This window comes from Delphinus delphis, chromosome 13, assembly GCF_949987515.2.
Source record: "Delphinus delphis chromosome 13, mDelDel1.2, whole genome shotgun sequence".
Taxonomy (NCBI): Eukaryota; Metazoa; Chordata; class Mammalia; order Artiodactyla; family Delphinidae; genus Delphinus; species Delphinus delphis.
In genome coordinates, this window is record NC_082695.1 from 74,719,264 (window position 1) to 74,743,875 (window position 24,612).

The window sequence follows — 24,612 nt, forward strand, 5'->3', positions numbered from 1 at the left end:
CTTACTTCTAGGATTTTCACACATTCACTTTTCAATTATGTCCCACAATTTGCAGTTAAATATAGAAATTTTAAAGTCATTTTAAACAGTTCACTGTGATTGCAGATTTTGGTTCTGGTTAGGATTTTTATTTTGCCTTTTCTATTTTGCTGTCTTGTGATTTGAAATCACATAGAATGTATTTTCCAGGCATGGTCAAGTCTACATTGACAATGCTTTCTTAATGAGTAGGGTAGATTTTCTAGACACAGACACACCATCCTACTCCAGCTATAGTCACTCAAACGGCAATTGAAATTGTATATATATATATATATGCATGTATATATAACTATATCTAACGTTTTTGAAGGCAAGGATGTTTGTCTATTTTGTTCATTTCTTATGTTTGCTGCTGAGAATTGAGCATGGTACTATTAGATCTTCAATACATTTACTTTGTCGAATGCATTAGAAACAATTTCATTTGTCTAAAATTTGCTGTTTTGAAGGAAGGAAAAAAAAATCAAGGTTGAGTCACAGGAAATTCTCAAGAGGAAAATGTATGCATGCAGCTTCCAATTATATACAAAAATAGTGTTCAGAGGGTGAAAGCTATAGTCTTTGGAAGCTGCAGTGTAAAAGAAGAATGATTCTCAGTCAACTCTAATAAACAATAAAGATAACTGTGGGAATTCCGTGGCGTCCAGTGTTTAGGACTTGACATTTTCACGGCGGGGGCCTGGGTTCAATCCCAGGTCAGGGAACTAAAATCCCGCAAGCCGCGCAGCGCGGCCACAAAAAAACAAACAAACCCAAACAAAACAAAAAACACCCTGGTTTTGTTTTAAAAAGAAATAAAGGTAACTGAACTGGTATAGAATTTGGTAAGCCTAGTTTTACTAAAAGAATTGAACATAAGTTCCTTTAGAAAAGGCACTTGACCCTTTGGTTCCTTTTTGTTTCCCCAGTGCCTGGACCAGTGCAGAGCATGTGGTACATGTATAGTAACAGATAAGTGACTCCAAGGAGATTAAGGATGGATGTTTGAGAGGCAAATAGATGGCCTTTCCTTTCTAAAGCTTATACTAAGGAGAGACAGAAAACACTATTCTAAAAACAAATAATTGGGTTCATAGTTTGGAACTCTCTTGGCAAAGTAGCGAGGGAATGAGGCCAGTGATGAAAGTGAGTTAAAGGTTGATTAATGAACATATTTTTAAAATAATAAAAAGTCCATCAAGGGTATTGATCAATTGGGGATACCTAAGAAAGACTAGGATGGATTGATTGGATTTCTAATTTATGTCATAAATTCCTTGGGTTTTAAAAATCCCCTATGACAATATTTTATACTTCATTAAGTTTACATCTTCAGTGTTTGTTTTTCCCATTTCTTCTAAATTTGGGCATTTATGTGCTAGTGGATCTTCCCCCAACATTGTGACAGCTTTTCTCTCAGGCCAAGGCCAAATTATACATGCATCTTTAAAAAGACAATCATTCTGTAGTTGCAGAGTAATTACTTTTCTAACTTCCATAGTAAATTTTCTCTTAAAATACTATCTACAGTGTGAAATTGAGTAGACATCTGACGGAGCTCAACCCATTTATTTCTCCCCTCAAAAATCGTTAAGTTTGAGTCACATTGAAAGCTGTACTGACATTAAAGAATGCATTCTATTGCTTTAAATTGCTTTTCTACCTACACATTATCCAAGGACAAAAAGCACCGAACAATCTTTCACATTTTGAGCTGTGTGTTTTAAATACACACACACACACCATTTATAATTAATAGGTAATAGTAACACAAGGAAGAGAACAACCTAACTTATAGTTTTGGCTTCCTGGGTTACAATAAATAATTCTTGTGATCAGGGATGTAATTTGGTACTCTTTTCCACCAAAGGGGCTTGTTATGTTATAATTTATTTTGCGTTTTATAAAATTTTCTTAATTATGCAGAAAATGTTAGCACTCCGGTTAACTTTTTTTTATTTAATTTAATTTACTTTTTAATACAGCAGGTTCTTTTTTTTTAACATCTTTACTGGAGTATAATTGCTTTACAACAATGTGTTAGTTTCTGCTTTATAACAAAGTGAATCAGTTATACATATACATATGTTCCCATATCTCTTCCCTCCCTCCCACCCTCCCTATCCCACCCCTCTAGGTGGTCACAAAGCACCCAGCTGATCTCCCTGTGCTATGTGGCTGCTTCCCACTAGCTATCTATTTTACGTTTGGTAGTGTATATATGTCCATGCCACTCTCTCACTTTGTCCCAGCTTACCCTTCCCCCTCCCCGTATCCTCAAGTCCATTCTCCAGTAGGTCTGCATCTTTATTCCTGTCTTGCCCCTAGGTTCTTCTGACAATTTTCTTTTTTCTTTTTTTTTAAGATTCCATATATATGTGTTAGCATACAGTCTCTTTCTGACTTACTTCACTCTGTATGACACTCTCTAGGTCCATCAACCTCACTACAAATAACTCAGTTTCATTCCTTTTTATGGCTGAGTAATATTCCATTGTATACATGTGCCACATCTTCTTTATCCATTCATCTGTTGATGGACACTTAGGTTGCTTCCATGTCCTGGCTATTGTAAATAGAGCTGCAATGAACAATTTGGTACATGACTCTTTTTGAATTATGGTTTTCTCGGGGTAAATGCCCAGTAGTGGGATTGCTGGGTCGTATGGTAGTTCTATTTTTAGTTTTTTAACAACCATACTCTTCTCCATAGTGGCTGTATCAATTTACATTCCCACCAACAGTACAAGAGGGTTCCCTTTTCTCCACACCCTCTCCAGCATTTATTGTTTGTAGATTTTTTGATGATGGCCATTCTGACCAGTGTGCGATGATATCTCATTGCAGTCTTGATCTGCATTTCTCTAATGATTAATGCAGTTGAGCATTCTTTCATGTGTTTGTTGGCAATCTGTATGTCTTCTTTGGACAAAAGTCTATTTAGGTTTTCTGCCCATTTTTGGATTGGGTTATTTGTTATCTTAATGTTGAGCAGCATGAGCTGCTTATAAATTTTGGAGATTAATCCTTTGTCAGTTGCTTCATTTGCAAATATTTTCTCCCATTCTGAGGGTTGTTTTTTCATCTTGTTTATAGTTTCCTTTGCTGTGCAAAAGTTTTTAAGTTTCATTAGGTCCCATTTGTTTATTTTTGTTTTTATTTCCATTTCTCTAGGAGGTGGGTCAAAAGGATCTTGCTGTGATTTATGTCATAGAGTGTTCTGCCTATATTTTCCTCTAAGAGATTGATGGTGTCTGGCCTTACATTTAGGTCTTTAATCCATTTTGAGTTTATTTTTGTGTATGGTGTTAGGGAGTGATCTAATCTCATACTTTTACACGTAGCTGTCCAGTTTTCCCAGCACCACTTATTGAAGAGGCTGTCTTTTATCCACTGTATTTTCTTGCCTCCTTTATCAAAGATAAGGTGACCATATGTGCGTGGGTTTATCTCTGGCCTTTCTATCCTGTTCCATGATCTATATTTCTGTTTCTGTGCCAGTACCATACTGTCTTGATTACTGTAGCTTTGTAGTATAGTCTGAAGTCAGGAAGCCTGATTCCTCCAGCTCCGTTTTTCGTTCTCAAGATGGCTTTGGCTATTCGGGGTCTTTTGTGTTTCCATACAAATTGTGAAATTTTTTGTTCTAGTTCTGTGAAAAATGCCAGTGGTAGTTTGATAGGGATTGCATTGAATCTGTAGATTGCTTTGGGTAGTAGAGTCATTTTCACAATGTTGATTCTTCCAATCCAAGAACATGGTATATCTCTCCATCTATTTGTATCATCTTTAATTTCTTTCATCAGTGCCTTATAATTTTCTGCATACAGGTCTTTTGTCTCCTTAGGTAGGTTTATTCCTAGATATTTTATTCTTTCTGTTGCAGTGGTAAATGGGAGTGTTTTATTAATTTCACTTTCAGATATTTCATCCTTAGTGTATAGGAATGCAAGAGATTTCTGTGCATTAATTTTGTATCCTGCTACTTTACCAAATTCATTGATTAGCTCTAGCAGTTTTCTGGTGGATTCTCTATGTATAGTATCATGTCATCTGCAAACAGTGCCAGCTTTACTTCCTCTTTTCCAATTTGGATTTCTTTTGTTTCTTTTTCTTCTCTGATTGCTCTGGCTAAAACTTCCAAAACTATGTTGAATAAGAGTGGTGACAGTGGGCAACCTTGTCTTGTTCCTGATCTTAGTGGAAATGGTTTCAGTTTTTCACCATTGAGGACGATGTTGGCTATGGGTTTGTCATATATGGCCTTTATTATGTTGAGCAAAGTTCTCTCTATGCCTACTTTCTACAGGGTTTTTATCATAAATGGGTGTTGAATTTTGTCAAAAGCTTTCTCTGCATCTACTGAGATGATCATATGGTTTTTCTCCTTCACTTTGTTAATATGGTGTATCATGTTGATTGATTTGATATACTGAAGAATCATTGCATTCCTGGGATAAACCGTACTTGATCATAGTGTATGATCCTCTTAATGTGCTGTTGGATTCTGTTTGCTAGTATTTTGTTGAGGATTTTTGCACCTATGCTCACCAGTGATATTGGCCTGTAGTTTTCTTTCTTTGTGACATCTTTGGGTTGGTATCAGAGTGATGGTGGCCTCGTATAATCAGTTTGGGAGTTTTCCTCTTTCTGCTATATTTTGGAAGAATTTGAGAAGGATAGGTGTTAGCTCTTCTCTAAATGTTTGATAGAAGTTGCCTGTGAAGCCATCTGGTCCTGAGCTTTTGTTTGTTGGAAGATTTTTTTTTTTTTTTTTTTGTGGTACGCGGGCCTCTCACTGTTGTGGCCTCTCCCGTTGCGGAGCACAGGCTCCGGACGTGCAGGCCCAGCGGCCATGGCTCACAGGCCCAGCCACTCCGCGGCATGTGGGATCTTCCCGGACCAGGGCACGAACCCGTGTCCCCTGCATCGGCAGGCGGACTCTCAACCACTGCACCACCAGGGAAGCCCTGTTGGAAGATTTTTAATCAGAGTCTCAATTTCAGGGCTTGTGATTGGTCTGTTCATAGTTTCTATTTCTACCTGGTTCAGTCTCAGAAGGTTGTGCATTTCTAAGAATTTGTCCATTTCTTCCAGGTTGTCTATTTTATCGGCATACAGTTGCTTGTAGTAATCTCTCATGATCCTTTGTATTTCTGCAGTGTCAGTTGTTACTTCTCCTTTTTCATTTGTAATTCTATTGGGTCTTTTCCCTTTTTTCTTGATAAGTCTGGCTAATGGTTTATCAATTTTGTTTATCTTTTCAAAGAAGCAGATTTTAGTTTTATTGATCTTTGCTATCGTTTCCTTTATTTCTTTTTCATTTATTTCTGATCTGATCTTTATGATTTCTTTCCTTCTGCTAACTTTGGGGTTTTTTGTTCTTCTTTCTCTAATTGCTTTAGGTATAAGGTTAGGTTGTTTATTTGAGATGTTTCTTGTTTCTTAAGGTAGGTTTGTATAGCTATAAACTTCCCTCTTATAACTGCTTTTGCTACATCCCATAGGTTTTGGGTTGTTGTGTTTTCGTTGTCATTTGTTTCTAGGTATTTTTTGATTTCCTCTTTGATTTCTTCAGTGATCTCTTGGGTATTAAGCAGTGTATTGTTTAGCCTCCATGTGTTTGTATTTCTTAACAGATTTTTTCCTGTAATTGATATCTGGTCTCATAGCGTTGTGGTCGGAAAAGATACTTGATACGATTTCAATTTTTAAAAATTTACCAAGGCTTGATTTGTGACCCAAGATATGATCTATCCTGGAGAATATTCCATGAGCACTTGAGAAGAATGTGTATACTGTTGTTTTTGGATGGAATGTCCTATAAATATCAATTAAGTCCATCTTGTTTAATGTATCATTTAAAGCTTGTGTTTCCTTATTTATTTTAATTTTGGATGGTCTGTCCACTGGTGACAGTGGGGTGTTAAAGTCCCCTACTATTATTGTGTTACTGTCGATTTCTCCTTTTATGGCTGTTAGTATTTGCCTTATGTATTGAGGTGCTCCTATGTTGGGTGCATAAACATTTACAATTGTTATATCTTCTTCTTGGATTGATCCCTTGATCATTATGTAGTGTCCTTCTTTGTCTCTTGTAATAGTCTTTGGTTTTTTTTTTTTTTTTTTTTTTTGCGGTATGCGGGCCTCTCACTGTTGTGGCCTCTCCTGTTGCGGAGCACAGGCTCCGGACACGCAGGCTAAGCGGCCATGGCTCATGGGCCCAGCTGCTCCGCGGCATGTGGGATCTTCCCAGACCGGGGCACGAACCCGTGTTCCCTGCATCGGCAGGCGGACTCTCAACCACTGCGCCACCAGGGAAGCCCTAGTCTTTGTTTTAGAGTCTATTTTGTCTTACATGGGAACTGCTACTCCAGCTTTCTTTTGATTTCCATTTACATGGAATATCTTTTTCCATCCCCTCACTTTCAGTCTGTATGTGTCCCTAACTCTGAAGTGGTTCTCTTGTAGACAGCATATATACGGGTCTTGTTTTTGTATCCATATAGCCAGTCTATGTCTTTTCATTGGAGCATTTAATCCATTTACATTTAAGGTAATTATTGATATGTATGTTCCTATTACCATTTTCTTAATTGTTTTGGGTTTATTATTGTAGGTCTTTTCCTTCTCTTGTGTTTCCTGCCTAGATAAGTTCCTTTTGCATTTGTTGTAAAGCTGGTTTTGTGGTGATAAATTCTCTTAGCTTTTGCTTGTCTGTAAAGGTTTTAATTTCTCCATCAAATCTGAATGAGATCCTTGCTGGGTAGAGTAATCTTGGTTGTAGGTTTTTCTCCTTCATCACTTTAAGTATGTCCTGCCACTCCCTTCTGGCATGCAGAGTTTCTGCTGAAAGATCAGCTGTTAACCTTATGGGGATTCCCTTATGTGTTATTCGTTGTTTTTCCCTTGCTGCTTTTAATATTTGTTCTTTGTATTTAATTTTTGATAGTTTGATTAATATGTGTCTTGGCGTGTCTCTCCTTGGATTTATCCTGTATGGGACTCTCTGTGCTTCCTGGTCTTGAATAACTATTTCCTTTCCCATATTAGGGAAGTTTTCAACTATAATCTCTTCAAATATTTTCTCATTCCCTTTCTTTTTCTCTTCTTCTTCTGGAACCCCTATAATTCGAATGTTGGTGTGTTTAATGTTGTCCCAGAGGTCTCTGAGACTGGCCTCAATTCTTTTCATTCCTTTTTCTTTATTCTGCTCTGCAGTAGTTATTTCCACTATTTTATCTTCCAAGTCACTTGTCCGTTCTTCTGCCTCAGTTATTCTGCTATTGATTCCTTCTAGAGAGTTTTTAATTTCATTTATTGTGTTGTTCATCACTGTTTGTTTGCTCTTTAGTTCTTCTAGGTCCTTGTTAAACATTTCTTGTATTTTCTCCATTCTATTTCCAAGATTTTGGGTCATCTTTACTATCATTATTCTGAATTCTTTTTCAGGTAGACTGCCTATTTCCTCTTCATTTGTTAGGTCTGATGGTTTTTTGCTTGCTCCTTCATCTGCTGTGTGTTTCTCTGTCTTCTTATTTTGCTTAACTTACTGTGTTTGGGGTCTCCTTTTCGCAGGCTGCAGGTTCGTAGTTCTTGTTGTTTTTGGTGTCTGTCCCCAGTGGCTAAGGTTGGTTCAATGGGTTCTGTAGACTTCCTGGTGGAGGGGACTAGTGCCTGTGTTCTGGTGGATGAGGCTGGATCTTGTCTTTCTAGTGGGCAGTTCCATATCTGGTGGTGTGTTCTGAGGTGTCTGTGGCCTTATTATGATTTTAGGCAGCCTCTGTGCTAATGGATGGGGTTTTGTTCCTGTCTTGCCTGTTGTTTGGCATAGAGTGTCCAGCACTGTAGCTTGCTGGTCCTTGAGTGGAGCTTATTCTTGGCGTTGAGATGGAGATCTCTGGGAGATTTTTGCCATTTGATATTACGTGGAGCTGGGAGGTCTCTTGTGGACCAGTGTCCTGAACTTGCCTCTCCCACCTGAGTGGCACAACCCTGACGCCTGGCTGGAGCACCAAGAGCCTGTCCTCCACATAGCTCAGAATAAAAGGGAGGAAAAAAAGAAAGAAGAAGATAAAATAAAGTAAAATAAAATAAACTAAAGTTATTAAAATAAGAAATAAAAAATAATTATTAAGAAAAAAAATTTTAAGTAAAAAAAAAAAGGACAGATAGAACCCTAGGACAAATGGTAAAAGCAAAGCTATACAGACAAAATCACACACAGAAGCGTACACACTCACAAAAAGAGAAAAAGGGAAAGAACTATATATATCGTTGCTCCTCAATTTGGGATGATTCGTTGTCTATTCAGGTATTCCACAGATGCAGGTACATCAAGTTGATTGTGGAGCTTTAATCCGTTGCTCCTGAGGCTGCTGGGAGAGATTTCCCTTTCTCTTCTTTGTTCGCACAGCTCCCAGGGTTCAGCTTTGGATTTGGTCCCGCCTCTGCGTGTAGGTCACCTGAGGGCATCTGTTCTTCGCTCAGACAGGACAGGGTTAGAGGAGCAGCTGTTTCGGGGGCCCTGGCTCACTCAGGCCAGGGGGATGGAGGGGTACGGATGCGGGGCTGCAAAGGCCAGCGTGATGTTGCATCAGCCTGAGGTGTGCCGTGCATTCTCCCGGGGAAGTTGTCCCTGGGTCCCGGGACCCTGGCAGTGGCGGGCTGCACAGGCTCCCCGGAAGGGGGGTGTGGATAGTGACCTGTGTTCGCACACAGGCTTCTTGGTGGCGGCAGCAGCGGCCTTAGCATCTCATGTCTGTCTCTGGGGTCCGTGCTGTTAGCCGCGGCTCGCGCCCATCTCTGGAACTCCTTTAAGCAGCGCTCTTAATCCCCTCTCCTCGCGCACCAGGAAACAAAAAGGGAAGAAAAAGTCTCTTGCCTCTTCGGCAGGTCCAGGCTTTTTCCCGGACTCCCTTCCGGCTAGCCGTGGCGCACTAACCCCCTGCAGGCTGTGTTCATGCCGCCAACCCCAGTCCTCTTCCTGCGCTCTACCGAAGCCCGAGCTTCAGCTCCCAGCCCCGCCTGCCCCGGCGGGTGAGCAGACAAGCCTCTCGGGCTGGTGAGTACTGGTCAGCACTGATCCTCTGTGCGGGAATCTCCCCGCTTTGCCCTCCGCACCCCTGTGGCTGCGCTCTCCTCTGTGGCTCCAAAGCTTTCCCCCTCCACCACCTGCAGTCTCTGCCCGCAAAGGGGCTTCCTAGTGTGTGGAAACCTTTCCTCCTTCACAGCTCCCTCCCACTGGTGCGGGTACCGTACCTATGCTTTGTCTCTGTTTTTTCTTTTTTCCTACCGAGGTACGTGGGGAGTTTCTTGCCTTTTGGGAGGTCTGAGGTCTTCTGCAAGCGTTCAGTAGGTGTTCTGTAGGAGCTGTTCTACATGTAGATGTATTTCTGGTGTATCTGTGGGGAGGAAGGTGATCTCCGCGTCTTACTCTTCCGCCATCTTGAAGCTCTCCCTCTATACAGCAGGTTCTTACTAGTTATCCATTTTATACATATTAGTGTATATATGTCAATCTCTGGTTGACTTTTAATTAGCATATTCCAAGAAGGGAATATAATCCAACTAGGGATATAAGCATATTTATTTTCTGCTTTCTATGCCACAGCATCAAGTATAACATGGATGCTGTTTGTATTAATATATATTCCTAGCAATAGCTTTGAGATCTGTCACTCTTAATGATTCCTGTTTTAAAATAACCAATGCCCATTGATTTAGGCAGAAAAATTATTGGGATGGATTTAGCACTTGCTTGCTATGAGTTATAGTCAATACCTGACCTATTGAACAGACATTCATACTATTGCACTTTAGGCATACCCACCAAAGTACAAAGTATGCAGAAAGATACAGTGGATGCATATATCAGAAGTGGCTTGCAGACCACCTGTCCTTGTGGGTTATTTTCTGGTGGATTTCCAGAGGGGTTGGAGGGAAATTGCACACAGTGGTGTGGGTGTCTTGTAAACTATGTGTAGCAGAAGCTGTGGTATCTGAAATATTATCATGGAAATGTCTGGAATTTATAAGAAAATTCCCAAGATACTAAAAGCACTGGATATAAAGGAATTTCTGGATTCCCATGAACAACCATAGAGCTAATGACAATAAAGGTAGGATATGGCTATATTTGAAAATTCAGCAGACATGAATCTTAAATCTTAAAAACTTATGGTGTGATATAATCTATTTCCTATTTCTCAACAAATATTAGATTTTATAAATTATTCTGAAATTACCCCATGTTCAGATGAATTCAGATCCAGAAAGCAGAGATACCATACCTTAAGAACTTTCAGAAACTACTCACGTAGAGTTATCCCTGTTCTAGGATATATTTATTTAATACTGACCTAACTTCAGACTTTTAGATTTAGCCTTTTGTCTTGTATCTCACTATTGCAATGTATTCTATGGCCTTGTAACTAACTAATATTCTTGGCTTGTCCCTATTTTCTGTTGTGAACCCTGCCTATTTTACACAGCTTCTCCTTGTTACGGCCTGTCTGATGCCCACATGAACCTGATTTTAACTTCCCATGATTTTGTACAGGGAAGAGGAGAAAACATACTTTCCTTCTTCAAGTAAAGCACCTAAAGGTGATTCCAGAGCAATGAGCAAATTTCAAAGACCATACCTTCATTTCCAGAGCTCCTATGATTTTTCTTTTTTCTTGAGAGAAGTGTAATTGGGGAGAAAAATTAATCTTTAGCATGTCACCTTGTTTCCTAAGGTTCATGTCACTCATCTGTATAAAGGTGATCTTGATTTAAATTCTCTAAGTTATACAAATCTATAAAATCTCTAACTATATTAGTAGTTCAATCAAATTTCATTGTGAAGTGGTTCTTCAGGCATATGGTTGTAGGTGGTTTGGTATCTGTGAAGCACTTAGGTAACTGGTTGATAAATATTTGAGTCTGACTTGAATATTAATGCATCATATTCTCAAATATTTAAGAATATTGAATTTGGTTATTTTTGGATGAATTTCACTCTGTACATCCCAAAAGTAATCTATCCCTGGTTTTACCCTTTTAAAAATGATTCTTTCTTTTAAAAAAGATCACAAAAATATGGGGGGATTAATCAAACACCAGTCTTTGGAGTTAGGCAACCTTGCTTTAATACCTGATTACACCACTTAGTGACTCTGAACTTCGGCAAGTCGCTCAATTTTTTTAAGGATACTTCCCCAGTATCATCAGGGGGTGCACATTAAAACCACAATGAGATACCACCTCACATCTGTTAGGATAGCTAATATTTAATAAACAAAATAATGACATGTTAGAGAGGATGTAGAGAGAAGGGAATCCTGGTACACTAATGATGGAAATGTCAATTGGTACATCCATTATTAAAAACAGTGTGAAGTTTCCTCAGAAAGTTAAAAGTCTAACTACCAAATGATCCAGCAATCCCACTTCCGGGTATTTATGCAAAGGACTGAAATCAGCACCTCCAGGAGACACCTGCACTCCCATGTTCATTGCATCATTATTCACAATAGCCAAGATAGGAATACAACCTAAATATACATCGGCAGACTAATGAATAAAGAAAATGTGGTATACACATTCAACAGAATATTATTCAGTCTTAAAAAAAGAAAATTCTTCCATTTGCTATACATGGATGAAACTGGAGGATATTATGCTAAATAAAATAAGCCAGACATAGAAAGACAAATACCTTATTATCTCAAACTCATAGAAACAGGGAATAGAATGGTGATTTCCAGGGGCTGGGGGTAGGGGGCAGTATGAAGATGATGGTCAAGGGCACAAAGTTTCAGTTATGTAAGATACATTCTGACATCGACTATACAGCTTAGTGTCAATATTGTCCTTAAAATTTGTTAAGAGGGTAGATTTTATGTTGAGTATTCTTACCACAAAAATAATTAAAAAATTATAAATCAAGCTTACAAACCCTTAAGTAAAATATATTTGTTGATTGAATATTTATTGATTCAAGTCATTTCTTGCAGTCTGCATGACTTTTAAAATATTTTGTTAATAAAAACAAAAAATAACTGGATGCTAGAAAAGGGAAATTTCCACTGTGCATAGTAGCTTTTTTTGACAATTTCATGTACCCAGATGTCACTGAAGACCAACGGCTATTATAAGACATTGTGAAATATTAGACAAAAACATTGCCCACCTTTTGGCTGGCATCTATGTCCCTTGGAGCTCTTTGGTTGTGAGTTTTGAAGTCCTTATTAACACTTCCCTGTAAGTAAGAGATTAAGAGTAAGAGATTAAGTAAGATGTATAGAAGAGCAAAATGGTTTTTAATCCAACAATTGGCCCCAAGAGATTGTATTTAAACCTACTTAGAAACAATGAATTTTTTAGCCTCTTTAGAAAAAATACTCCATGGTTTGCTTAGTCATTGATTAAGGCAATCTTGTTTGTGATATATAGCAGACTTTAGGTTGCATAAACACACACTTATACACATATGTATACATGCACACACATATTTCTACTGTATTATCAGATTATGTAAGTTATTAATTAGATGGATAGAGAAAATATCCAAGTCCCAGGTTTTATCCAAGAATAGATGTATCGGTATTATTGGGCTGCTGACTTCTGCACTCTCTCAGTTGTCCATCTCTCTAGACACAGAGAGTCCCCAATTCCATCATGCTAGTTCTCTGCTGAACTCAATATGTGATAATCATCCTGTGTAGACTCATCTTCTCCCATCTGGGTCTCAATGAAATTTGATAATTGTGTTACTGTTTTGGGGGAGAGAAAGCCATTTCACAGCACCGTGTGAAAGGGAGCAGTGCATTAACACTTTTGGAGGCTTATGTGTTTGTGGATGAGTTCACTTAAAGAATACAGGGAGAATATATATGTCTGTATGTACGTGTGTGTCTACATATGCTGTCCAGTACGGTAGCCGTCAGCCACATGAGGTTACTGAGCTCTTGAAATGTGGCGAGACTGAAGAACTGAATTTTTTTGTTTTACTTAATTTTAATTTGAACAGCCACCTATGGCTAGTTTCTAAGATGTCAGACAGGACAACTATAGAATTTTTTGAGCTAAATAAACTGTTCTCAGTTTCTTATTATTAGCAATCCTTTTTCTTTTAAGTTTTAGGCCCCAATTTACTATGCATTTATGCTTATATTATTTATTTATTAAGATATAATTGACATATAAAGTAGTTTCTGGTGTACAACATAATGATGAGATATTTGTATATATTTCAAAATGATCAGCACAATATAAAATACTAAATAAGTCCTGGGGATGTAATGCACAGCACGATGACTATGATTAATAATACTTTATTGCACATTTGAAAGTTGCTAAGAGAGTAGATCTTAAAAGCTTTCATCAATATTAGCAATCTTTAAACCTCAGCTGATGACTAATTAAGAGTTATTTTAGATGCAATTCAAGCATCAAATGAATAATTGTACTGGGTGACTGAATTCTGCTTCATAGTTAAAATCCTGAAATTCTTTTGCTCAGATTATGAAATGGGCACAGAATTTAAATCAGACAAATCTGGTTTGAATTCCAGCTTTCTAGCTTAGCAGCTGAGTGTCATATCTACAGGTGGGTCACTAACGTCTGTAACCCTCAGCTTCTTTGGTCAAACAAGGCCAGTAATTCCAATCTCATAGGACTGCTGTGAGGATTAAAGAAAATAATATGTATGAAGTCCCTAATGCAGTGCCTGGCTCATGAAATTGATTTTCTACAAATGTTATGTCACCTCTCTATGTAGTTATACAACATGCAACTGAGTCATGTTTAATTCACCTTTTCACCTCTTTAGTATTGAGGATGGGAAAATAAAAAAATATAAAAACCTGTTCAATTAGTTTTACTTCTCCAACTGTGACTTTTAATTTGATCATGAACTATCCAGGTATATCCTAAGATTGGGGAAACCAGGAGATAGAGAATAAGGATTTACAGTTACAGAGTACAGATTTGAATCTTGCAAATACATCCACTGCCACTAGCAATAATGCTACTGTCAACCCCAGAATGTGCTTGTCATTGAGTCTTTGAAGACTTGTGCATGTGCTGATGTGGATACAGAAGTCCTTCCTCCATTTGGGTTCCTCTCCAGCAGGAATATATCAGGTTGAGTGGAGGCAAATTGATTTTCAGGAAGAGTTCAGGTAAACAGCATTGTGGTAGCCGCTGCCCAGAATCAACCGTAGGAGGATAGTCTTTTTAAATCAGAAAGATATTTCTTGAGCAAAATTCTGAGTAAGGAACACTGAAAGGAGACTCTGTTTTCTGTTACCTAATAAATTTAGTGCTCTAAGTATGCTGATACCCAACATGAGACTTGAACACAAATTTCCGGCTTATGTATATTTTCCACTTATTCTTGTTTTTTTTTTTTTTTTTTTTGCAGTACGCGGGCCTCCCACTGTTGTGGCCTCGTTGCGGAGCACAGGCTCCGTACGCGCAGTCAGCGACCATGGCTCACAGGCCCAGCCGCTCCGCGGCATGTGGGATCTTCCTGGACCAGGGCACGAACCCGTGTCCCCTGCATCGGCAGGCGGACTCTCAACCACTGTGCCACCAGGGAAGCCCCTCCACTTACTCTTGACACTAAGTTCTAGTCCACAGATCTACACCCTAAATGTGCTTAAAAGAAAACAGTTCAGAAATTTTAGTCTAAGTGATATATTCCTGTGTTCCCTGAAAAACCTGAATTTCCTTGTAGTTGAAAATCAGAAGTATAAAATATAATCTTGTTTTATAGTATCTAGTTATATGCTGCTTTCCTTGGAAAGGACTGTTAGTTCTATATTTCTTTGGATAACTCCAAAACCTAAGTGCTAACTCCTCGCACGGGACTCTCTTTGAAACCATTTGGCATAAAACAGATTTGTTCAATGAATCTCATAGACTCACAAGACATTTGACTAGGTCAACAAAAACATAATATTTTTATGCTGGAGGAACGGTGCTTTTCATCACTGGGTCTAGACTTATTTTACCAGTAAAGATGTATTAGTAGTTAGTGGCTATTTACAGAAGCAGACCTTCATTGACATTTGCAAAGGTGTGTCTAAGCAGACAGTTCCAGTTGACTTCAAAATGCAATGTGGCCCCATGGTGAATTGCTGAATGATCAACCTCACCTCCTCCACCAAGGTGACTTTTATGTAAACATCCTGGACTTCTTCTGAGGAGGCCTGACCTGCAGGGAACCTGCCTGTCTAATTCCGACGCTTTGCAAAATTACATAATGCAAAGCCCCTTGCTTATTTTAAAAACAGTGAGTATAATTAGTCTTGAAAATCAATGTTTCCACTCATCAGGATGACAAAATAACTTGTTAAGAAGCGTGCTTAATTTACATATCCAAGAGTCCACAAAAGCTTTAGCTACCATTTGTTTGATTATATCCTTTTAGGAGAAAAAAAAAAACAGTTCATTGGCCGGCTGCCACTCTCTAAAATATAAGAGGTAATTAGAACCATACTGTTGTCATGTTTTCATAGCAAAATACAATCTGCTTTCAGAGAGAATATGCCATTATCTTATCTGTAGCTCCTTTACTCATAATTATTAAGATATTTATGCTTATGGATGAAATTAATAAAATATGAATTGAAAATGGACTTCATATATAATATCTTGTGAATAACAACAAAAATTTTGGAAATTAAAAATATTATGTATACATATGTATATATGTAAAAATACTTTTTTGTGTAATAAAGGACAAAAATAATGTGCAATAATAAAATGGTTTTTTTTAACATAATGCCAGTGACAAATCCTTAACTATTTTTTTAAGTGATATGAAACAACAGTAATTTAAAGAATTTTACTTATATTGGAATTGTACCATTATTACAATTTTTTTTTTTTTTTTTTTTTTTTTGCGGTACGCGGGCCTCTCACTGCTGCGGCCTCTCCCGCTGCGGAGCACAGGCTCCGCACGTGCAGGCTCAGCGGCCATGGCTCACGGGCCCAGCCGCTCCGCGGCACGCGGGATCCTCCTGGACCGGGGCATGAACCCGTGTCCCCTGCATTGGCAGGCAGACTCCCAACCACTGCGCCACCAGGGAAGCCCCCACTATTACAATAATTTGATGGCCAAGAGCAAAAACCTACGAAACTTATGAGAAAGTATGAAAAATCTAAAGGAAGGAATAAACTTTTGTGTCTATTACTTCTGTATTTCTACATTCATCTTTGGATGTGGGTTACTATTTTTTTTTTTCATTTTAAAACAAAGCTCCTATGACATTTGTTTATACCCCTAAGAAACAAAGTAATATTATTCCCCTAAGAAACAAAGTAATATTAATCTGTTTAGTTTTCAATCATCATGTTCAGTTCACTCAAATCTTTTGTGGATAGTAATTCTTCTTCAATCATCTAATTCCCCAAACCAAAAATGTTGCATGCCTTTAAAATTTTCCCAGTAATAAATATATTTGTCAAGAAACTGGAATATTTGAAATTATTGACACCAGTGCATTCCTTCCCAGTTGATAGATCTACCTGGGAAGAAGTTCATTACAAGAAATTAGTTTTAGTTGCATGATCTTGGAATCAAGGATGATAATTTTTTGGCATCTGGATAAAATAGCATCATAATATGGTGCTATTTATAATGGAAACTATGAATTTAATTACATTTAAGATCAATAAATACTTGTTGAATAGATGCTGTGAGCTGGCCTCCTGTGTTCCAGACACTATTCTAAGGGCTGAAAAAACCAGTGATGAATAAGACCTAAATGGTCACTTCCCTTACAAAGCCTACATTTTAACAAGGAAAAGAGAAGACCAAAAATTTATAAATAATTTACTGTAGGGGGAGTACAGTACTTGAAAATATCTAGTAGAAGGAGCTGGGCTTTTCCAGAGGCCCTTTAAATTTTCCCTGAGGATATTAAATGTAAGCCAAAGACTGAAGGATTGTAGGAGTTTAAGAAAGATACTTATTTTACCTTTGCTTTTTCTTGGTTTAGTTGGTTTTTTTTAATGTTTTATAGCAAATGTTGCATTATTTTATGTTTAAATTACTATTTAGCCTACTCAATAATACTAGTAGCTTAATAATACTTTTGGATTATTTGAATTCACTAATTAAACATGATAAAAATGAATTTAGTATCTGAAGTTTGGAGAATGCATAAATCTTTCTAAATAGAATGTGTATAGCACAACGTTCTCACATCTTACAAGTACCTGAGGAAAAAGGAAAGGGAACCAAATGATTTAAGAAGTAATTATTCTACAGTAAGCCTTTCCTAGGAATTATAGCATCAGGATAAAATAGCAAAATGACAAATGTTATTATTTTTATAAATGTACATATCATACATTTATATATAAATTATGTGGATTATAATTTATATATTATAAATGTATAATATAATAAGCACAAATATTACTTCTATTTTACAGAAACTTTCCATAGATCATATAGATGGGAATTGGAATAAACAAGCTCAGGGAAATGAGGACCAATTTTCCATTTCCAATTAATAAGTCAATGATATCATATATGTGGAATTTTCACTACATGCATGGTTCTATATTGTTTTATAAGAAATTAAAAATAAGTTACAAATCCATTTTTCTATATATTCTACTTATGATTACCCTTATATTACAATTAGGTTAATTCATTTTATCAACAATTAGATTGTGCCTATTTTGTGGTAGGCCTTGATACACCAAGAATCTAAACCCTAATACAGTCCACAGAGACCTAAAAAGAGTCAGACACATACTGATTATAAACATAGTTCAGGAATGAGCAAAAACGCTGGCTTTTGTAATCTCATTTGATCCTGAAAGAAAACAAGGTAAACAAGAGAGATATTTTTAATCACATTAATTTTTAAAGGGAAGCTGAAATGACTTCCCTATTACCGTGCATTTTGTAAATTATAGATGTGGCTTATTGCAGCCACAGATTAGAGGGACTCACAAAGCTGAATAAAAATCACTTGAATTAGGTCCAAAAATCAAAATAAAATCTAGAATTTGTAGTTGAAGTTTTTATCTAGATAACGGCCCCTCATGTAGCTTCTCCCAATTCCCCACTATAAAAACAATTAAAAAAAGAAAAAGAAATGGGAAAGAGATGAACATTAAGTGGCAATTAGCTACTGCCAACATCTGGGGCTGGAGGAGAAATTCATTGATTATAAGATGTATGGATTTCAATTAACAATGATAATCAGAAGTTATCATTCGTTCATTATTAAATGTTTATTGTAAGCCATTTTGTTCTCTCTTGAAAGAGACGTAGTGATATGACTTAGTTTTTTTCCCTCTACTGTTCTGGATCTGGTTTTAAAAAAAAATACCAACATCTATGCTGAGCAGAAAAATGGGCCTCTAGTCTTTCTTTCTGAAAAGGTCAATATGAATAGTCATTTTCAACTTTGCAGAGATTGCCACAGAAGGGCAAAGAGTATGAATGAGTGTTGATTGCATTGTAGGGGGAGTGGGCACTAATCCCGACATGGAGGTTGTAACACCAGGGATAAAGTGAGTGGAAGCAGAAAAAATAATGGGTTTGTTTGGTTTGTTTTTGTTCTCTACTATTTCACATCACCTTAAAGACAAGCACTAATACAAGCACTTAATAATAATATGAGATAATATTTCTGTCCAGCAATGTTTAACATGTTATATGCTCACTCATCTCATTCAGGTCACATATGTGGGTATGCCCTATAGTCCAGCCCTGTCATTACAAATAAAAATTAGATCAGGTTCAGAAACATCTCTCTTTCTGTTATAAAACGCTTGCATAATTCTAGTAAAACGCAAGTGGGTATAAGCAGGGACAAGGGGAATTTATATACTCTGAATGTATCACATCTTAACAGATTGCTTCTTACTCTAGAGGTAAGTAAACATATAAAAACACCCTTGAATTCTGCTTCTGCTTAAGATGCAGAAAGCTTCAAGAGAGTATCATTTTCAAACTAACAATGAAAGAAAAAAGCCAGGTAATCTACAAAATCATTACTTTTTTATTGAGCTCACCAGAGAGTTAAAGTCAAGTCAAGTAAACTACATTCCCATGAGAGACAATACTTTTCAGTGAGAACTGGGGCACAGGAACCCTTATCTTAGAGAATAGAAGATGTGAATGCCATACAAACAAGTAAGAAAAAAGTTGGCTAGAACTGTAACACATTATGAAAGAAGAAACGTGGGCTAGCATCAGATTAGAATAGCTAAAACCCCCTGACCCAAGGGGAGTTTATGCTCGCTTACCATCTTTTTTGAGTAGCTCTCCAACAGGTGCTCACGAGAAAGGCTAGGGGTATGGTGGGAGACAAGAGGGGCCCCATTTGGTGGTACAGGTATGGGAGGTGACTGAGTACTGCTGGGGCACAGATGCAAAATCCTGCCAGATTTCCTTGATCATTCACTGCTATGAAGCATAAACTTTAAAACCCTAGGATATCAGTAGCAATCACTCAACTCCAAGGGCTGATTAAAAATTCATTAACTCTGAGAAAGAAACAGAAGCAAAAACCCCTCTGTCTTTGGATGAGGATAGAAAGACCTCTCGCTCAGGATACTGGCAAAGATCAATTGCTTTGAGAAAAACTTTCTGCATCTGGGAGGGGGGCAGGACACCATGGCGGGTTCAGGATTCCACATCCATTTCAAGCAAAAATTTATAAATAATTTACTATGGGGGAGTACAGTACTTGAAAATACCCAGTAGCAGGAGCTGGGCTTTTCCTGCTAACCCTGGAGGAGGCTCAGGGGCCTAAGACAAATCACAGATACACGTCTGAGCGCGCTGACAAAGCTTCATCCCCAAGGGTCAGATAAACAGAGGCTGCCTAAGGTAGAGGCTGAGCAGGCAACAAAAATAGATCTGAGTGAAAGCGCTCCCACTGGGAAAGGAGCAGAGCAAGCAGAGAGAACCTCTCTGCAGCAGGCGCTCAGGGACTACTGAAAGCTGAGGGTGGAGCCAGAAAAATGAGAACCCACCCACCCACCCCTACACCAAGCCCTGCTCTAAGTACAGGAAGAGCAGAATTGGAAGAACAGAACTGAACAGAACAATATCAACAGTGAAACCCAAACCCACATCAACTCCAGATGTTTTTGGAATTGGATCTCTGTATATAATACATTTCTGGCTGCTTTTAATATGTTATTTGCTTTTGGTTTTCAAGAGTTTGACTATACAGTTGTCTCTGGGTATCTGCGGGGGGATTAGTTCCAGGACCCCTGGTGGATACGAAAATCCGTAGATGCTCAAGTGCCTAATCTCAAACTGTGTAGCAGAGACAGCTCTCTGTATCGTGGATTCCAAACCCATGGATTCAACCAACCGCAGATTGAATCCCGACAGCTGACTATGTCCAGGTTTTTGTTTTTTCTTTGTTTTTGTTTTATTTTGAATTCTGATTAAAATTTGCTGAGAGTTTTGCATCTGTGGATCAATGTTTTCTCTATTTCAGAAAGTCCTCAACCATTTTCTTTCTCAAACATATATTGTTTTCTCTGCACCTTATTTTCTCCCTTTATCTTCTGGGAATCCAGCGATAAGAATGTTAGACTGAAAGTACTGACAACAAATATCAGATGCTTTTTTCTGTGTTTTTAAACACTTTGTATCACTTTGCCTTTTAGTTTGGACTGGCCTATCTTCAAGTACACCGATTCTAAACAGTCTCCTATTTAATCTACCAGATAAATTCTCATATGTGATATTATTTTTTAAATTTTTAGCAATTCTACATGGTTCTTTTCCAGAGTTGTCACACTTCTGGAATTACCATCTCTTCGTGAATGTTATCTACTTCTTCCAATAGATCCTTCAGCATTTTTTTTCATAGTTGTTTAAAATCACTGTCATAGGGCTTCCCTGGTGGCGCCGTGGTTGAGAGTCCGCCTGCCGATGCAGGGGACACGGGTTCGTGCCCCGGTCCGGGAAGATCCTACATGCCGCGGGGCGGCTGGGCCCGTGAGCCATGGCCGCTGAGCCTGCGCGTCTGGAGCCTGTGCTCCGCAATGGGAGAGGCCACAACAGTGAGAGGCCCGAGTACCACAAAAAAAAAAAATCACTGTCATAATTTCAACAACTGAGCCATCTCCAGGTGTGTTTCTACAGAGTATTCCTTGTCTATATGTCATATTTTCTATTTTTGTTCATGTATATTTTGTAATTTGTGATTACATGCTAGCATTTTCATATAAAAATGTAGACAATAAATCAAATGATACTTATCTTCTGCACATCCATCTGATCTATAGTTTACCTGGGTCTGGGCTTTGTTGCTTATTTAATCTGAGTCAGTTCACCGATTTCAAATATTTTGAGAGCTGGATGGAGACGGTCCTATCTGCAGGGCATGAGGCTAAGAACTGGCGGCACAGCAATCTGGCCTATGCTTCACAGCTGAGCCACCTGAGAGATCTCTTCCTACTTCACAGCCTGGCTGCTAGGTTTCTGGGTCACTGGAGCGTCCGCTTTGCTCCCCACCCTGCTCCTTGACTTCTGTGCCTACAAGAGATCTCCGCAGTCCTGCTGTCTCTTCCTTCAGAAGGCAGCCTCCCTGCGCTCTGTGGTGGCTCCGAATGTCTCCTCATTTCTCTCAGTTCTACTTCTGTGCCTCCAGCCTTTGGTTTCTGAAATGCTGGGCGGTATCTGGGATTTCTCACAGTTCTCTCACCCTGCCTCCAGCCTTTGGTGATTAAAAACCTGATTCCTTTAAGTGACCCCCTTGGTCTACATGTTCAAGTCTCAGCTTTTGGCAGTTGATGGGGGGCTTGGGTGGATGTTTTCTAAACATCCCTTCCTCACTCTTTTCATAGCAAAAAACCCAGAGCATCTTTGATAGATGTCTACCCGATCGCCTGCCCTCCCACCACTTCCTATAGGTGATTGCTCTGCAATGGGGAGGGGGACACAGGTGCCCTAGGGAGACTCTTTCTGAGCTCTCCTTCTGTGTCCCAGCTGCTGACACACTACTCCCAAGTGGTTGGTGAAGCTGTGTGGGAAAACGGTGTTTGAGTGCAGACGTGCTCTGTGGTGGGCATCCTTGCCATTCCAAAATGACTTAGCCCACATTTTAATGTTAAAAGTTCATCCGTTTTTACCTTATCATAATCTGTGATGGACTCCTCTTCTGTCTGCTCTTTTGCCAGCGATAAGCTCAGCCGTGGGTTTTATATCTCCTGTAAAGGATTTGCCACTTTTTGGAATTAGGTCCTTTAGGATTCTTTGAGGCCTCAGCAAACTATTGCTTCTGTCTCTTGTGCTTGCTGTTTTACTTTGAATAGCTTCTTTTCACTAGATCTTTTTCATCTCTAAGGATTTACTAGAAAGTACCATCCTTCACTACCACATGCAATTACTACTCTCTACATGCCATATTCCATTACCTTACTTAAAAGTTGTTTTTCTTCATAGTCTTTTCACTCTGTGAAATCATGTTATTTATATATTTGCCTACTGGTTCATTATCTAAGTTTCTCCCCCAGAATATAATCTACATGAGGGAAGGCACTTAGACTATTATAGTTTCAACATACAAATTTTGGGAGGGACACATTTTACTCCGTAACAAGTACCTTTTATTTCACTGGCCATTAGGGTCTTTCTTTAGAAGTGCTGCTTCAAGTGTTTTGCCATTTTCTTATTGGATTTTCTGCTTTTCTTTTATTGATAGCTCTTTATAAATTCTGCATATCTGTGCTTTGTTAAATATCCGTATTCCAGATATCTCTGTCTTATCTGCGGCTTGCCTTTCACTCCTAAATGCTGTCTTTTGATAAACGGATGCTTTATTTTTAAGTAGTCAAATTTATTAATGTTTCTCTTTGTGTTTGTTTTCTATTTAAGAAATATTTTCCAGGCTTCCCTGGTGGTGCAGTGGTTAAGAATCCACCTGCCAATGTAGGGGACACGGGTTCGAGCCCTGGTCTGGGAAGATCCCACCTGCTGTGGAGCAACTAAGCCCATGCGCCACAACTACTGAGCCTGTGCTCTAGAGCCTGTGAGCCACAACTACTGAGTCTGTACACCACAACTACTGAAGGCTGCATGCCTAGAGCCCGTGCTCTGCAACAAGAGAAGCCACTGCAATGAGAAGCCCGCGCACTACAATGAAGAGCAGCGTCCGCTCGCCGTAACTAGAGAAAGCCCGTGTGCAGCAACAAAGACCCAACGCAGCCAAAAATGAATAAATAAAATAAATACATTTATTAAAAAAAAGAAATATTTGCCTATCAAGTGAATGACAATTTTTTCCTGTTTATTCTAAAGGCTTTATTGCTTTATCTTTCTCATTTAATCTGCAACCCACTTAAAATTGATTTATATATACAATGTGAGGGAGATGTCAAGAGTCCTACAACATATACTGAAAATAGTAGCATTTCCTCATTTCTCTGCAATGTCATATTTGTCAAAGATCAGATGACCATATATGTTGGGGTCTGCTAACCAGGGAAGCTTATCTGATTTTTATTTTCCAGAGATTTTTCTGGAGGTTGGTCACATAGATATGGCTGACTGCCCATGGGATCGACCTTAGTTCCAGCCCCTTCAGAAGTTCAGGTGAAACCATGGGGCCCAAAGTTCCTGCCATAAATCACACTGTTAGCATAGACAATCTGGTGTGGCCTACAGTCCCCAGGTAAAAACAAAAACACTTCTCTCACTTAGGACATCCCAAGAATTTACAGGTTACCTCCCAGGAGCTTGGGGCAAAGGGCCAAACTTTGCTTTGGGCAAGGTTAATCCTTTAATGCACAGTTCTGTATAGGCTTTCATTCAATTGGGTAATACCAATTGTGCATCACATAGACATACGTGCTTATTTCTCCATTTTTTTTTTGCATGCTGATTCAGTGATCTATAATAAACAATAATACAGAAATATGGCAAGTTGACACAATAGCTTCCTGATTTTTGGAACAATTTACCATTTCATTCCCTCATTCTTTTTATTTTTCTTCAATGGTTTCAAGCTTTCAACTAATCAAATGCAATTTTAATAGAATGTAATTTTAATAAAATTTTAATTTTAATAAAATCTAATTTTATTAGTTGAAAGATTGAAATCACTTCAGAAAAATATGTTAGTAATCAACATTTAAGGGAAATTTGCAGAAAAAATATTAACAAATGATACTTAGAATTCATTTGGACACAGGTTTTTATTTGAAGAGTCAAGCAAAGAAATCTATTATTTTTACCACTTTTCCAATTTGCATTAGAACTATTATTTATGGCAATTAGAAGATAATGCATTTTAAATATATACAAATCATAGAAAAGATAATAAAATCTTTTATATTGGTGTCATTATCACTTATATCCCCTAATTTAGTCATAGCCAATGATATTAGTAGTTATTTTGGAACTAGGTATCTAATTTATTAGTCATGAAGCACATTTTCTCAACTGTGAGTATTTTCGTGTTATTTGCATTGTATTTTGTACACTTTACTCTGTGAAAAGAAATTTGAAATGAGAACTAACCAGATAATCAGATAAAAGTCTGTATCAAAGATAAGGAGATATTGTTAGGATATCTGACAAAACATTGCCAGTTTGGTTTTCTT